The sequence below is a fragment of the Hemicordylus capensis genome, chromosome 5, assembly GCF_027244095.1.
Source record: "Hemicordylus capensis ecotype Gifberg chromosome 5, rHemCap1.1.pri, whole genome shotgun sequence".
Lineage (NCBI taxonomy): Eukaryota > Metazoa > Chordata > Lepidosauria > Squamata > Cordylidae > Hemicordylus > Hemicordylus capensis.
The window spans coordinates 67,944,681-67,960,721 of NC_069661.1; the positions used below are offsets into that span (position 1 = coordinate 67,944,681).

The 16,041-nt window shown below is 40.3% G+C and overlaps 1 protein-coding gene and 1 long non-coding RNA gene across 3 annotated transcripts in view; one reads left to right on the forward strand and one right to left on the reverse strand.

The window, feature by feature from the left end:
* PDGFC (platelet derived growth factor C) overlaps positions 1 to 16,041 on the reverse strand; it is a 233,273-nt gene that overhangs the window by 124,526 nt on the left and 92,706 nt on the right. The window lies entirely within an intron of this gene.
* LOC128326547 (uncharacterized) lies at positions 11,594 to 13,153 on the forward strand. The gene is made up of 2 exons (XR_008308110.1): positions 11,594 to 11,654; positions 11,898 to 13,153. It is a non-coding gene; the product is annotated as an uncharacterized LOC128326547 (long non-coding RNA).

Genomic DNA, 16,041 nt, shown 5'->3' on the forward strand with positions numbered 1-16,041 from the left:
TTAAAGTAGGAGGCTTCAAGAAGGGATAGTAATATACCACATTAAACCAAGGTATTATCTGCACATCAAAGCATAGCTGTCAGAAAGAAATATGAAGTGCTGGACGCCAAATATAATCTGTCTGTACTGTGAATCAGAGTGGAAACAAGGATGTCTACTGTTAACAACAGTTCAACAAGAAAAAAGTGTACTTGCTTCAATATATATATTATCACAATCATATACCATTTATGTTCTGGGATTAAATATATGGATAATGTTTATTTTTCCTTTTTTTTTACCTCTTAACTATCATTTCCTGGAAATACGTTGATATAAGCATCTCTTATTGGATTTAGGAAGTAAACAGAAAGAGCAAAGGAGCCAAAATCTTTTAGAAGGTAGGTTATGGGTTAGTACCTCAGTGATAGAAGTGTTCAAGTAACATGTTTCTTCAATACTGCTTCATGGACAAGTCATAGGCTGCTTTTGGACACAGCATGAAACTGCGGGGTGATGAAGCCGAGGTTAAATCAAAGCCATGAATCATCGGCAGACTATCACGAAGCCGTGGCCCTGCAACATCTGGTTACAGGGCAGAGAAGCTCCTCCCTTCCCCTGGTCTGCCAAAGTGATCATGTTGCCAGACTGTGGACAAGGCATCAGGACATCTGCAGGGCTGCAACCATTGGCCACAATTTTAAAGGGGGCGTGCCAAGCATGATCGCAACTTCTTGGCATTGGTCAGCTACCCTCTGACCAATGGCAAAAGGGCATTTAAACCCCTCCATCAGAGCCACACAGTCTTGCACAAGCAGAACTACTGGTATTGGGGATGCAGAGGGGCACTAGTTTTACTCCAGGAAGGGATCATGACAACAACCTAGGAAGGAATATGCATATGAGGGCAGGCAAAGGATTCTGGGGTTTGGTCCACCATAACAAGAGATGGTAGACCCAATCCAGGCAATGCCAGGAAGCCCAAACCCACTCCTGCCCCCATGTCAGCTTGCTGGCCGAGGATTAGAACAAACAACAAATATTTATATACCGCTTTTCAACAAAAGTTTCCAAAGTGGTTTACATATAGAAATAATAAATAAATAAGATGGCTCCCTGTTCCCAAGGGCTCACAATCTAAAAAGAAACTTAAGATTGACACCAGCAACAGTAATTGAAGTACTGTGCTGGGGATGGATAGGGCCAGTTACTCTCCCTCTGCTAAATAAAGAGAATCACCACGTTCAAAAGGTGCCTCTTTGCCCAGTTAGCAGGATTAGCACTCATGAGAGGGCCAGTCCACTGGGGAGGACCAGAGGCTTCATGAGCTACAGGCCTCTGCACTGTCATGAGATCACTCATCCAAACATATGGGGCCCACAGCATCTCCCTTTAACAATAGAACTCCTACTCCACACATTCCAGTCTCCACCATTACAGACTCAGATGGAGTCCAGATCATCCTGTGTGTCCAGGTGGGCAGAGTTGGGTGAGATCGGGAATGGCTGCTAACACTCATTCAAAATTCCTGGGCTGGAACCAGCGTTGCAGCATATGTAGATCAGCCACTGCAGTGAATCTGGGGTTAAGGGAGCTATTGTTTTCAGTGATCCCTGCCAAGCTGGGTGGCCATGCTGGGTAAAAGAACCTGCCTATGTGCTATGGGGTGTCCAGACTGCCAGAGGGAGTGCTTTGACACATACTGTCCGCCAGTCATCAGGGCTGTGAAAGGTGTTGCTGAGGTACCCTCCACCGAGGCTTACAAGGATTTAGGGATCAGTCATCACCACACAGGAAAAATCTCTCATGTGATTGGATTGAATACTGCTCCAGATGGACGGTTCTTCTCATGAGTATAGGGAAACCTCATTATACACTAATTTGATATCCGTGGATTCACGTATCCATGGTTGGGAAAGAGACACCCAACTTCAGCATATGTGGGGGGACACACACATTGGCCCCACGTATCCACAGGTCGGAAGTGTCCAGAAATGACCATGGAGGTCATTTCTGGCCGCCATTTTGTTTCTTGGAACCACAAAACGGCTCGTTAAAACACAAACAAACCCAAAATGGCAAATTTTGGGGCATTCCAGGTGAACAGCGTGATGCAGGGAGATGTGGGGGGACCAGCAAAGCATGGTAAGGAGCTTCCCCCATGTTCCCTCCCCCCAAATTGGCCAAATATTAGCATTTTTTCCTCATTTTCCCAATGACCAGGAACATAACCCCCAATTCCCCATTTACTCAAAGCCTTGATATTTGCGGTTTCTGTATCTGCAGTACAACCGTGGAAAGGAACTCCCATGAATATCGAGGTCCTCCTGTAATGCAACAGAGGGCATGCTTGCACCCAAGGGGAAGGGGCTGGACCACCCTTCCCTTCCCTTGTACAAAAAACCCCAAACATATTCGTATTACTGTTTGGACTCACAAACCATGCGTCGCTTTTGTGACAAAACTGCGGTTTCATTCATTCGGACTACCACAGGTTCAAACCTGTTCCTCGTTCGCCTCTGGTTTAGCTTTAAGTGCTAAGGCAACCATAATTATAATGTGCGCACGCACACACCTCTAAATATTATCTAACTGTTTTACTACAGATGAGAGGATGATTTAACAATTATTGACCTTTAGAGATCAAAAATTAAAATTTTATATTTTCAGCAGCAGTTAAGTTGATCTGACATTCCAAATACTCCCTAAAGAATATCAGTCAATTATGGGATACAGAAGTGGCTAATCATGCAATGGGCACACACAGGACTTTGCACGTCAAAGAGAAGTTGTATTTTCTGTGGTAAGAGAGATAGCACTTCTACTAATGTAACTGCTTAAGGAAGGGGTGTTACAAGGCAGCCATTCAATTTGTGTTTGTTGGGCAGGGAACTACTCAGGTGGTGGGGGTGGGTCAGAAGAGAATATGCATATGAAAATTGTGCTGACAGGGCTAGAGACATGTACACAGAAGTTTGCAATGGGGGGGAAAACCCAAAGTTTTTTTTAAGTTCACATAAAAGAATACATTGTACAAAACTGCAATAAAGATATGCACAACATTCTATTTTCTCCAAAGGCACTGTTCCATAGGATGCTTCCAATGCTGCCTACTGTCTGGAATGTAAGAGGAAACATAGTCTGGGAAACATACCAGTGGAGATTCAAACCAGCAACCTCTTGCTCCCGTCCCTAGGCAAGTTATTTCCATATGTTTAAATTGAAGAATCCTGAACAAAATGTGTGTGCATCTTCTAGCACATAAACCAGAGTTAGATGGTTGACAGTAGAGTAGGGTTTCCTTAGCAAAGTGCATAAAGGCATAAAGCTATACATTCAAGAGAGGAGGAGGAGGAGGAGAAGGAGGAGGAGGAGGAGAAACACACAAAAATCATGTCCAACCTTTTACTTAAACATCCAGACTAGTTCTTCCATAGAGGAAGACATACTTGCACAAAGGAAGGGAGGCAGTTTTCAGCAAACCCCCTTTCCCTCTGCAGTCCACAATGACCCTGAAGACTGGAAGATGTCAGGAACAGACTCCTGAGGGGGGCAGGGGGGGAATAGGAAAAAGCAAACACAGCTCCCCCCCCCCGCATTGCATTAACAGAACTTCTTTCATTTTGGAAGTAGTAGTCTGCATGCACAGAGTGTTACATTTTCCCTTTCAACTTTATAAGTTTCTGGTGATATTTTGTGCTCAGAACAAAGTTCAAACTCAAAAAGTTAATAGAAGAAGACTCGCAACTATCAACTGCTCTTTAGAAATTCCTACATTCTGTAGCCATAGATTCATCAGAAATGAAGCATTGATCTGCTTGTGCTCTCAGATATTAAAACAAATAATTAACAAAAAAAATGGTTCCAGTCTACAGAGCTATTTCCCCATCAATACCTGAATGTTTAGGCTAGCCCCATAAGTTTGATGACACAACTTACTGGAATCTCTCTCATCTGCCATTGTTTTCTTTTATTCCATTTACACTACAGCTGGTACTGTGTATGCATTCCAGATGTCATATAAAGCACAGCTTCAAAAACTAGCCTGTGTCTGTTCTAAATCTCAACCATACTCCCCAACAAGAGTCCATTAATCCTATATATGGTAAATAAGATAAACTGATAAGAAGGTCAAGTTAAAGATGACACTCAGGTTGTGTGTCAATGTGATGTAAAGGCACTTCACTAGAGTCATACAGACTTCACTGAGGGTTTACATGCAGCTACATACTCTTAACTATGCAGAACAGCCAGAACTGGGTCTAAACTTGTCTTCATAGTCTACAAAAGGCCAAAAACACTTACTTCCATAGCTCTGGATTCAGTTTATTGAATCAAATATATACCAATTCTTGGCATGACCAGTTGAATCAACCCGAGAGTTCAAATTTGGTGGTGGGGATAAAGGGATGAGCTTAGTTTGCTAACAGTTAAATGAGTTTCAGATGGCTTCAATGAAAAGAAAAGCATGAAGGAAGCCCAAGGAAAGTTGGCAGATGAGATGTACCCAACTGTGAATCCAGTTCAGTGCTCAGATAAGCAAGTCTACCAAGTGGCACCATGTGCATTATCATGTGCCAAAAGCACATTGGTGCACCTACAACATCCTGAAATGTTTGCAATAGTACTGTTATCGGAACCAAATTAAGTTATCGGAACACAGAAAAACCCAACCTCCCCCACCCACCCCACCCCCTGAAAAGAAAATTGACCACAGAGTCTTAACTACAGTGAAAAGAACACTTTTCTAACAATGCAATTTCCCAAAATTACAAGTCAAGTGCTCATTTTTGATTAAACATATTTCATTCCCGCTTTTAATCTTTAAATATAAATTTGTAACTGCAGATATTGCTGCATAATCTATATTTATTATATTTCATACAGTATTCTAGCTGCTACAGACCTATGTGATTACTGTGGTGTACCTTTCTATACAAGTTATTGATGCCATTAAAACCAAAAGAGAAATAAATCCTCCAGATGAAATACAATTATTGTTATAGCTCTGTTCTTGACTGCCTATTCAAAAAAAGGAATTAAACTTTGAAAGAAGCACAAGCAGGCCAGTCATTTGGACAAGGTAACCACACAGCACACAGACTCACCCACCACCACCACCACCACTACCACCACCACCACCACCTGTGGCTGCCTTCTCTCAAGCCGAGTGGCTGCCACTCGGAGGACGCATGCATGCGGGTGGAGGACTGCATGCATACTCTCTCCCCACCACTACCTGCAGCTGCTTTATCCAACGCCCTGGCCCCAAGCTGAGTTGCTGTAACTCAAAGGAGACATGCAGATGGGCTGTGCACTCTCTTATCCCCCCAACCACCTGTGGCTGCATTCTCCCTGTCCCTGTGCCTGAGCAATACAATACAATGTATACTATATTGAAATGTTAAGGAGGCCCTGCACATGCCGATTCTCTCACAGGCTGGCACCCCACTAGGGATAGGCCTGAGCACAAGCAATGGGATATCACTCTAAACTGGAATCCATGTTGCTGGGGGGTGGGGCAGCAACAGATGAAAAGTCATTGCATGTCACATTTTTAGTCTACTTTCCAGTAGGCTTATGAGATCACCTGGCATTCTGTGTGTGTGTCCATGTGTGTCCCCCTATTGACTTCTCAATGCCTGGACCAATATGAACCAAATCGGGTACAGTTGTAGAGACACCCCTACAGCGTAATTTGTGTTGATGTCGACTCTTGGCGGCCACAGAGGCCTGTGGTTGTCTTTGGTATAATACAGGAGGTGTTTACCATTGCCATCTCAGTATGAGATGCTGCCTTTCAGCATTTTCCTATATCGTTGCTACCCAATATAGGTGTTTCATACCGGCGGGGATTCGAACCAGCAACCTCTGGATTGCTAATCAAGTCATTTCCCTGCTGTACCATTAGGTGGCATATGACTACTTTCTACAAAGGAAGCCTATCTCTTCATTTTAAGATTTAAAATTAAGTTTGAAATTAAACTACAAATTTAATTTCATTTTATTCTGTTTAATGTAAAAAAAAAGTTTTCTAGAATCAGTTGGTATTTCCACTAACCAGGTATTTACTATCACCAAGGCCAAACAAAAACAATTGCAGGAGAAATGGCCCACAGGTTTCCTGTAGTGGAAGAACAGTGAGGAACTGAAAATATATTAATGGCAGTTGCTGTCCAAGAGTCACAGAATCCGTAAGCCAGATGGCTTCCATTCCTGATTCTCCCCCATGTCTGCATTGCCATGGGGTATCATATGTGAGAGTATGAGTTTAAAAAAACACCCCAAAAATCCAACCCTAAAAATCCCATTTGCAGTCAGTCTCTGATGCATCAGAATAGGCTAGAGCAGGGCTGGACAACTTTAACCATCCAGTTGCTTGACTACAACTCCCATCACACCCCAGTCACAATGGCCAATCGTTAGGGATGCAACTTTTAGTCCATCATCTGCAGGCAGCCCTGTTATACAGTTATAAAGTTATACAGCCCTGGGCAGGTTCCTATGCTGTGAACACTGAATAACGTTTACAACTTTTGTAAAATCCTACTACAGAATACAATAAAGGGGGAGGGGATGCAACTCTGAAAGACAAGGAATTACCTTGGAGAGTAGTGTAATATAATATAAACTATAGTTCATAATACTATTTACTCCTAGGTGCACTCTTCCAACATCAACAGAAATATTGCAGTGCAAGCAGTTTTATACCAGGAACTGTTTTACCTGTATTAATTTGGAGTTTGTTGTCAAGTTCAAATGTTGGAGACTTTGTATAAAATCCTTGAATACAAAAATAGATTCAAGGTTTACACATCTGTTTGATGTTCCTATTTTCTCATGTTATTAAAAGTAAAAATATTTTGTTGGGAAACAGGAATTAATGTGCAAGTACACCCACAGAGTTCAGTAACTATGCATTTTAGAACGCAGATCTTATCAGGAAAATGCCATGTATGACTTTCATGCAAAAAAATATAGCTGGAAGCTAGCTGAAGTACGGAATCAAGTATGTACTTTTAGTACAATTAAACTTTTGGAAAGAAATGCCTCAAGCACACCAACTATGTATACTTTTAATGAAATCAAAGTAGTTGTGTAGATGATAAGGTAGTTTAGATCCAGTGCCCATTAAATAACAGGACTTCACAGTGGGTTCCAGTCCTACTGAAAGGGAAGCACTTGTTCTCTTTCACTATCCTTGGAGCAGCCCTTTCACTTTCTCCAAGCTCTGCATTAAAGTCCTTGGCTGACATTGAAACTAACAGTGTAGTGGTACAACATTGGCTGACATCCAAACTGTCATGGGAGGAGAGACTGTAGACAATCCAGCTTCCCTCTGAAGCCCACGACACACTGGGCTCTAGGAAGAAGGGGAGATCATCAAAAATTGCCCTTCCTGTGACAGTACAGCATTAGCATGGATACATTGTACCAGCACAGGACTGGTCTTGATATTAGTCCTTGTGTAGTGCAGAATCAAGGCACCTAATAGTGCAGCAAGGACATGATTTGACTAGCAAGCCAGAGGTTGCCGGTTCGAATGCCCGCTGTTGTGTTTCCCAGACTATGGGAAACACCTGTATTGGGCAGCAGCAATATAGGAAGATGCTGAAAGGCATCATCTCATACTGCATGCGAGAAGCCAATGGTAAACTCCTCCTGTATTCTACCAAAGACAACCATAGGGCTCTGTGGTCGCCAGGAGTCAAAACTGACTCGATTGCACACTTTACCTTTTGTACAGAATCACAGCTCAAAGGCCTGTTATATAATGAAAGGAAATCAATAGTCAGTAGCCCTAAGGCAGTGTTCTTCATTGTAAGGCCCGGTTTTTCATTGTAAGATTCTTCATTGTACGGCTCAACAATCCTAAGTAGACTCCCTGACTATTTATTGGGCCTGTGTGAATATCTGGCCAAAGCTGAATAGTTTGCACAGTTCCCCGGCACCAGATGGAGACAACCATTCTCACTGTGCAGTGCTGTACTTTACCCAGTGCTGGAGAACCTTTAAAGGAAACTAAGCCCTCTTGAGCCCCTGCACCATCTTGGAAGGTGTGCACAGTGCTGGGAAGTGTAGCCCTTCCTAGAGCTTTTCTCTTCAAACTCTTCAGCGAGAGCTCCATCTCTCTTAAATGGCCCTCCCAGCACTGAGAAAAGCACAGTACTGTATTGAAGTCTACTCAGTGGGAAATGGTTCCCACATTTAAAGTTTTTTTTGCCAAAGTCACTCACTATAAAGAGTGAGCAACATCTCAACTAATACTTCCATGTTTGTAAGACATTCTACTCAAATAGCAAGGAGGGGTAATTTTTCTCAGTCTTCTTTCTCTCTTCAGTCCCTATACCCCTTATAATATGTCCTTGAGGGTCTTGCAACCCAACAACATATTCTGGTAGACTCAGAAGGAAGAAGTGATTGGCAAAAGCCACCCTTCTCCTCCCCCCCACCCCACCCTTGCATGAACTGAATGACTTCCATTCATGAATTTACTAGTTAGGATGCTGCTTGCATCAAGATAAGAGCAATTTGTACATCTGTAATACCTACTAAAAAGTAATGTTTTCAGTTATCACACACAGAATATACTGTAATCTCTGAAGTTTTCCAGGGGCAGATCAAAACCAGATCATCATGACATATGCATTCTAATCATATACTCCATCCACAATCCAAACCAAATGTTCTATATATTTCTCAAAATTTCAAATACACTTATAGATTGTAGTTATCCAGTTCTAAAACTATCCAGCTGTGCCTATTTCTGGAGATCCAACGAATCACGTTAAATCTCTTATTAAAGTAGTTTTGGATGAAGCCAATTTAATGGCTATTATTTCAGATCAAGAATACAAAATTTTGTACAAAATCCATCCACGTGTACCAGTATTCTACATCTTACTCAAAATACATAAATCAGGCTTTCTTCCTAAGGGACGCCCCATTGTATCGGGCTACGATGCTGTTTTAGAACCACTGGCCATATTTGTGGATCACCACTTAAAACCCTTTGTTTCCACAATTGATACCTATATTCACGATACTAAGGACCTCATTCGTAAGCTGGAAGGCCATGCAATTCCACCTGATGCCTTATTGGCCTCCCTAGATGTCACTTCTTTCTATACATCAATACCACTTGATGAGGCTAGGAGAGTCATTGAAGAGTTGTTTTTGTCTTGTACTATTTCCACCTCCAACTTTTTTTCTGATGGAACTTGTAGATCTGATCTTTGAAGAGAGTTTCTTCAGGTTTGAGAATCAATTTTACAAACAGGTTTGAGGACTGGCAATGGGGTGTGCTCTTGCCCCCAGTGTGGCTTGTTTGTTTATGTCTAAACTAGAGCAATCTATTATTCTTAACCCACAAGCTAATCCTTTTTTTGATCAGATCTATATTTTCAAAAGATTTATTGTTGATATAATTATCATCTATAAAGATCAGACCACATTTAATGCCCTAGTATTATGGATGAATGACATCCATCCAGATATTAAGTTCACTAGTGAATGTGATACTCATAAAATCGCTTATCTGGATACTTGGGTATATAAAGACCATCAGAATAGAGTAGCTTTCACTTTATACAGGAAACCCATGTGGAAGAATTCCTTATTACATTTTGGTTCATGGCATCCTAATCATCTTCCTTTCGGCCAGTTTTTACGCATTAAGAGAAACTGTACACAACCATCTCATTACCAATATGAAGCATGTAAATTGGAACAACAACTGAGATGTAGAGCCTACCCTAGTGATGTAATAAGATCCATGAGATCTAGAGCAGATCTGACTGACAGACAAGTACTTATACAAGAACACCAACGGTCTCAACCCAAGGACCTTTATTGGTCACTGGACGATACACCTCTGTCATTTTCTATTTAAAATATCGTTAATAAGCATTGGCATATTGTGTCAGATATTCCTGGATGAATCTGTCCACCCTTGATACCCTTTAGGAAAACGAAAAGCATCAGGAATAGAGTTATCAAATAATACTAATAGAACCATCCAATAGACCTAGTATCACAGGCTTTTATCCATGTGGCAATTGCGCAGTCTGCCCTTTGGCTCTCAATATACCATACATTCGTAATCCACACACAGGAGAACGTATTGAAATAATTTTTTTGCAAACTGCAGAACCAAATCGGTGGTCTATGTGGTGGTCTGTTCATGCCAGAAATGGTATATAGGAATGACAGAGAGGTCTGTCCAAGTACAGATCTTGGAGCACAAATCCAGGATCACACATCTAATAGAACAGGCGCCAATGGTTATGCATTTTAAAATCAAATAACATAAGGCTGAGAACATGAGGTTTTTTGTATTACATAGATTTATAGCTGATCATTACAACTGTAGAGATGTACAGAAAACTTTATTATAGAAGGAGGCGTTTCTGATATATTTATATTCTAACTTGGAACCTAAGGGGTTAAATACATCTATAAGACTGGTCCTGCTTTCTTTAAGTTCCGACCGCCTTGATTTTTTAATCAATGACAGTATCTCCTTAGTGTTTTTCATTTAATTGGTCTTTCCACCCATTCAGTTTATCAGGCTCTACAGGTGAAACTCGGAAAATTAGAATATCGTGCAAAAGTCCATTAATTTCAGTAATGCAAATTAAAAGGTGAAACTGATATATGAGACAGACGCATTACATGCAAAGCGAAATAAGTCAAGCCTTAATTTGTTATAATTGTGATGATCATGGCGTACAGCTCATGAAAACCCCAAATCCACAATCTCAGAAAATTAGAATATTACATGGAACCAAGAAGACAAGGATTGAAGAAAGAACAATATCGGACCTCTGAAAAGTATACAGTGTACTGTGCTTGATTGGCCAGCAAACTCGCCTGACCTGACCCCATAGAGAATCTATGGGGCATTGCCAAGAGAAGGATGAGAGACATGAGACCAAACAATGCAGAATTGCTGAAGGCCGCTAATGAAGCATCCTGGTCTTCCATAATACCTCATCAGTGCCACAGGCTGATAGCATCCATGCCACGCCGCATTGAGGCAGTAATTGCTGCAAAAGGGGCCCAAACCAAGTACTGAATACATATGCATGCTTATACTTTTCAGAGGTCCGATATTGTCCTATTCTTCAATCCTTGTCTTCTTGGTTCCATGTAATATTCTAATTTTCTGAGATTGTGGATTGGGGGTTTTCATAAGCTGTACGCCATGATCATCACAATTATAACAAATTAAGGCTTGACTTATCTCTCTTTGCATGTAATGCGTCTGTCTCATATATCAGTTTCACCTTTCAATTTGCATTACTGAAATTAATTGACTTTTGCACGATATTCTAATTTTCCAAGTTTCACCTGTATATTTATTTAATACTTGAGGTAATTGGTTTAATACATGAACTTGCAAGTTGTTGTTTGAATTGATTTTGAATACTCAATCTTATCATCTGCCCTCAGCTGATGTTGTTTAATTGGCAGAATCCCAGGCTATTAGCAGAAGGTCGTTTATTTTACATTGGGATGATATGCAGCTGTTCTATTATTCAATGAGACAGACAATGAACCTGTTTAAGAATCACTGTATATAAGCCAATAAGGTTACTAACGTAAATTACGATGCTATGTACCTTCTGCAAGCATGCAAGATCCTCACAAAGCAGCATAGGTGTATACCTCTTGTAAGTTGCTACACTTTGCTTATGTTTTGTAGTTTGCATTATTGACCTTTTGTATTTTGCAGATTAGTTATTACTTTGTTTCTGTCACAGAGTTTAATGTTGTGGAGGTTATTGGTATTCAGCTGCCAGCATTTGTTTGTAAAAGATTAGTTATTTGTCATTAATTGCTTTGTAACACAAGCTATCAGGCTTTGTATGATGTTATTTCAATGTAATAATATGGGAATTTTTTATACATTATAGATCAGTTGTGAATTTCTCATGGGAACAGTCTGAAGAAAGTTTGAAACGGTCGTTACTGTTCCTCTCTACCAACAACTACCAACAGCTTCTGATTTTTACCAAGATATGATCCAGCTTGGCATACACAGTGACTTTGTTGTCTTTTAGACTCCACCATACTGGTTGCTTCTACTTCATGACTATTTGTTACCAGTAAAGACTTTGGATTACTATTGTATACCCTGGATTTGTCAGTCATCTTTGTATGAATACTATTACCTTCTATTATATATATGTATTACTTGAGAGTAATTAAGGGTGAATAGCAATTACATTTGTCATGAGTAGTCTGTATGGTCACCTGTGACATCAGTACGCTACCTTTAGCAGATTTATACACTGTCTTACTTTATTCAACCATTGTTCCTCTTGGTTTCAGAGGTTTTTTTGATCACTTATTTCCAGGTTGTTTCCTGTCACCATCAGTGATCCCCATTTTTTTGTTTGTGCGTCAAGATAAGAGCAATTTGTACTTCTGTAATACCTACTAAAAAGTAATGTTTTCAGTTATCACACACAGAATATACTGTAATCTCTGAAGTTTTCCAGGGGCAGATCAAAACCAGATCAAGACATATGCAATCTAATCATATACTCCATCTACAATTCAAACCCAATGTTCTATATATTTCTCAAAATTTCAAATACACTTATAGATTGTAGTTATCCAGTTCTAAAACTATCTAGCTAATTATAAGAGACTAATTATGTTCCACGATTTGTCAGTCCACATTGAAAAAACTTTTGTTATTTCCAATATTTTGCTATTAGTATTCTTGCTGAAATAAAAAAATATGATCAAAAAGTGATAATGAATGGGTTTTACATATCCTAATACTTCATTAAATAATTCAAGGGTACCTTTATTGTTATCTTGAATATTGTACTTAGTATCTGTTTCCAAAGGTTCTGTCAAATGCATCTGCTTGTTCTGACCCACAATATGAGAACTTATAAATCTATAAACTATTTTTCATCTTTATGGGATTCAAATAAAATCTTGTATATTTTGTTAGTCAGTTTGCCAAAATTATACACATGGCAATATCGTTCTTTCTTTCAAACTATCAGTCAATATTTCCTTGTGTATCTGCTGTCAAAAATCTTTACTATAGCTTTACAATAATGAATGTCTATGTAATTAAATATTTTCAACACACAGAGATATAGTTAGGAAACATCCTATTATCTGCTTGGCTAATAAACATTTCACATTTGTTCTTTGTCCTTGACGTATTGCTATTCATCCAACATTAAATGAAATAATTTGAAGAAGTCTCATTATGATGCTATGATTATCTGCAATTGTTTATCACTGTATACCTATATCTCTTCATCTTTCAAGGTGCAACCTTATAGTTTTTTATACTCAGAAACCTCATTTCTATGAGCTTCAGTTCAGTAAATGGAGATTATGGACTGCTCTAAGGGTGGTAATCGTTGAATTTCTTTAAAGCAGGGAGTCTTTAAGAAGGTGGTGCAAGGTGCTTTTACTACTATTTTCTAACATTCAGTACTTATATCACTAGAAAACTGTTAACCACAATATAAGGTCTGGATATTGGCCCGTGGCCTACAACCGTCAGAGTACAGAAGTTGCAATATCCATTTTAGGAGCTTAAACTCAGAGCGACTTTCCCCCTGTCTAATGTAGTTCCCCTGTCTAATATAGTTCACTAAACAAGAAATTACTTTCAAGAGACCCAAATAAGCAGCAGAATATAAGCACCTGATTAACTATGCTGATGAAATGTAGGACAACAGGAAAGTTTTGCTCAAAGTGAAACAGCACTGTGCAAGGAGCATCTGAAAGAAACTCACGCATCAACTCATTCTCAAGTTATATTGATATGATTCTTCAAATGGAGCTCTACATGGAGAACAAAAACAAAATTCAACAAAAAGCTGCTTAAACCTTTTACTTTATCACACAGTACTTATATACTGCTTTTCATTCAAAAAGTCACAAAATCAGCTAGAACAAAGCACATCGATTTTCATTATTACAACTCTCCAAAACTGCAATTAAACACAGTGAACTGGTTCACAAAACTGGGGCTATTTAACGGTATACTGGGCTCCTTGGGTTCCACCCCACCTTCTGCCCTCCCACTAACTGCCCAGATTCTGTCCCAGCCTGCTGTGCTCTGCTGCTTGTCAGCTGCTCTCTCACCATTCATCTAATTAGAAATGGGTGTGTGGACTCCAAGTTCAAGTTCCTGTGGAAACCCAGAAGCTACTATCAATTGCCTCACTCCAGATACTGACCAAGTATAGGTAAATATTTCCTACCTACTCCAAGACCAGCAGAAAGCAAACACCTAAATCTATTTGGGAAGATGAGATACATTAAAGACTAGGAAGCAAGATGTAATGGAATGACAGGATTGACTGTGAATCAGTGGGGGGCAGAATGTTATGGCAGAAGAAAGGCAACCTGACAGTAATGCATAGCTGAGCAAAGGCGAGACAGACTGACAGAACACAGAGGAAAGAATGATTTGCAGGGGCAAAAGGGGATACAGAGGAACATTTTATGTGGCTGCAGCATTACTGGGAGAGAAATCAGGTGCGGTTAGGGAAGGGCTATTGTGCAGTGAGCTATGGGAGGGAAAGAGAAAGCACAATTGGGAGAGTGGAGCTACATGGTGGCCTGTAATAACAGGGAATGGTCATTTGTGAATGCTAATTCCCCTGGTCTATGGAGCCATCTTCTTTACAAGAGCTTGACAAAAGTCTCCCTTTATAAGTGAGAGAGCAGTGAGGCACCACTAGGTTAGCTGGCAAAACAAACCAAACGGGAAAGCAACTTTTCAGTTCCACTCTTGCTAGTAAGCAATACAAGACACAAGGAGAGAACCATTGTGTTAGGATATATTTCAGTACAGCCTGTATTGTGTTTATTCTTGCTGTGATAATGGGTAGCTGCTGGACTTTAATTCTGGCAGGGAATAGGATGAGAGTAGCAGGAGGGCAGAGAATGTTGACAGCAGGTTTGACAGAAGCAAGACTAGATCTCTTCTGTGGGGAGAGGGCCAGAGTGTGGGTGAGTATAGTGGGGATTGCTCCAAACATAAATCAGCAGAATGCTTTATTGATGAGCTTTCAGTAATGTTTCCCTTCATGGCAAACACAATGGGATAATCCACATGCATTTGTTTGCATCTGTTTGCTCTGATTTTAAAAAGGAAAGGTGAATCCCATTCCATTACTCTTTCTAGGCAAACAATGGAGAGATGACCTAAGCAACTGCTAGGCAGACTAGGGGAGTTTTCAAGCTGGTACACAGTAAGAGACTTCTGCAGCCTAGAGTGGCCATGTTTCACAGCTGCTTTGGGGTAGTGTCCATGAGCAACAGTGCTTGGAGAAAACAGTCAAGGCAACAAACTACAGTTTAATTCATGAATAATGTGGAAGTTAAAGCATAACCTTGGTACACAAGCAGTGTTCTCTCTAACAGAAAATCACAGATGTTCTTGACTATTTATTTATTTATTTAACATTTTTATATCCCGCTCTTCCTCCAAGGAGCCCAGAGCGGTGTACTACATACTTAGGTTTGTCCTCACAACAACTCTGTGAAGTAGGTTAGGCTGAGAGGGAAGTGACTGGCCCAGAGTCACCCAGCTAGTTTCATGGCTGAATGGGGATTTGAACTCGGGTCTCCCCGGTCCTAGTCCAGCACTCTAGCCACTACACCACACTGGCTACTGACTACAATTTCCAGCATCCTCAGCCAAAGCCCACAGCAGCTACGAATTCTGGAGCTATAGTCAACATCTGAGATTCCCTCTTACAGCAAATACTGTACAAAAGCCATCTTAAAACCTAGGGTTCAGATTTTGGTTAGATGGCCATAAACAAACTGTGGTTAGTAACATGACAAAGCCTCAGATGATCAAAGTTACGTAGGTTACTTAAAATAAACTGAGGGTCTGCATTAACCCAGTCTCTTTAGAGCTAACCTACAGTGTCATTAATACCACTACATGAAGGCATAACTTTTAGTATGTTGACAAAGGCTTTCATCTTATAGTGAAATCCCAGAGGGGTAGTTATGTTAGTCATTGCAGTAAATTAACTAACTCACCCCCCCCACCTACCC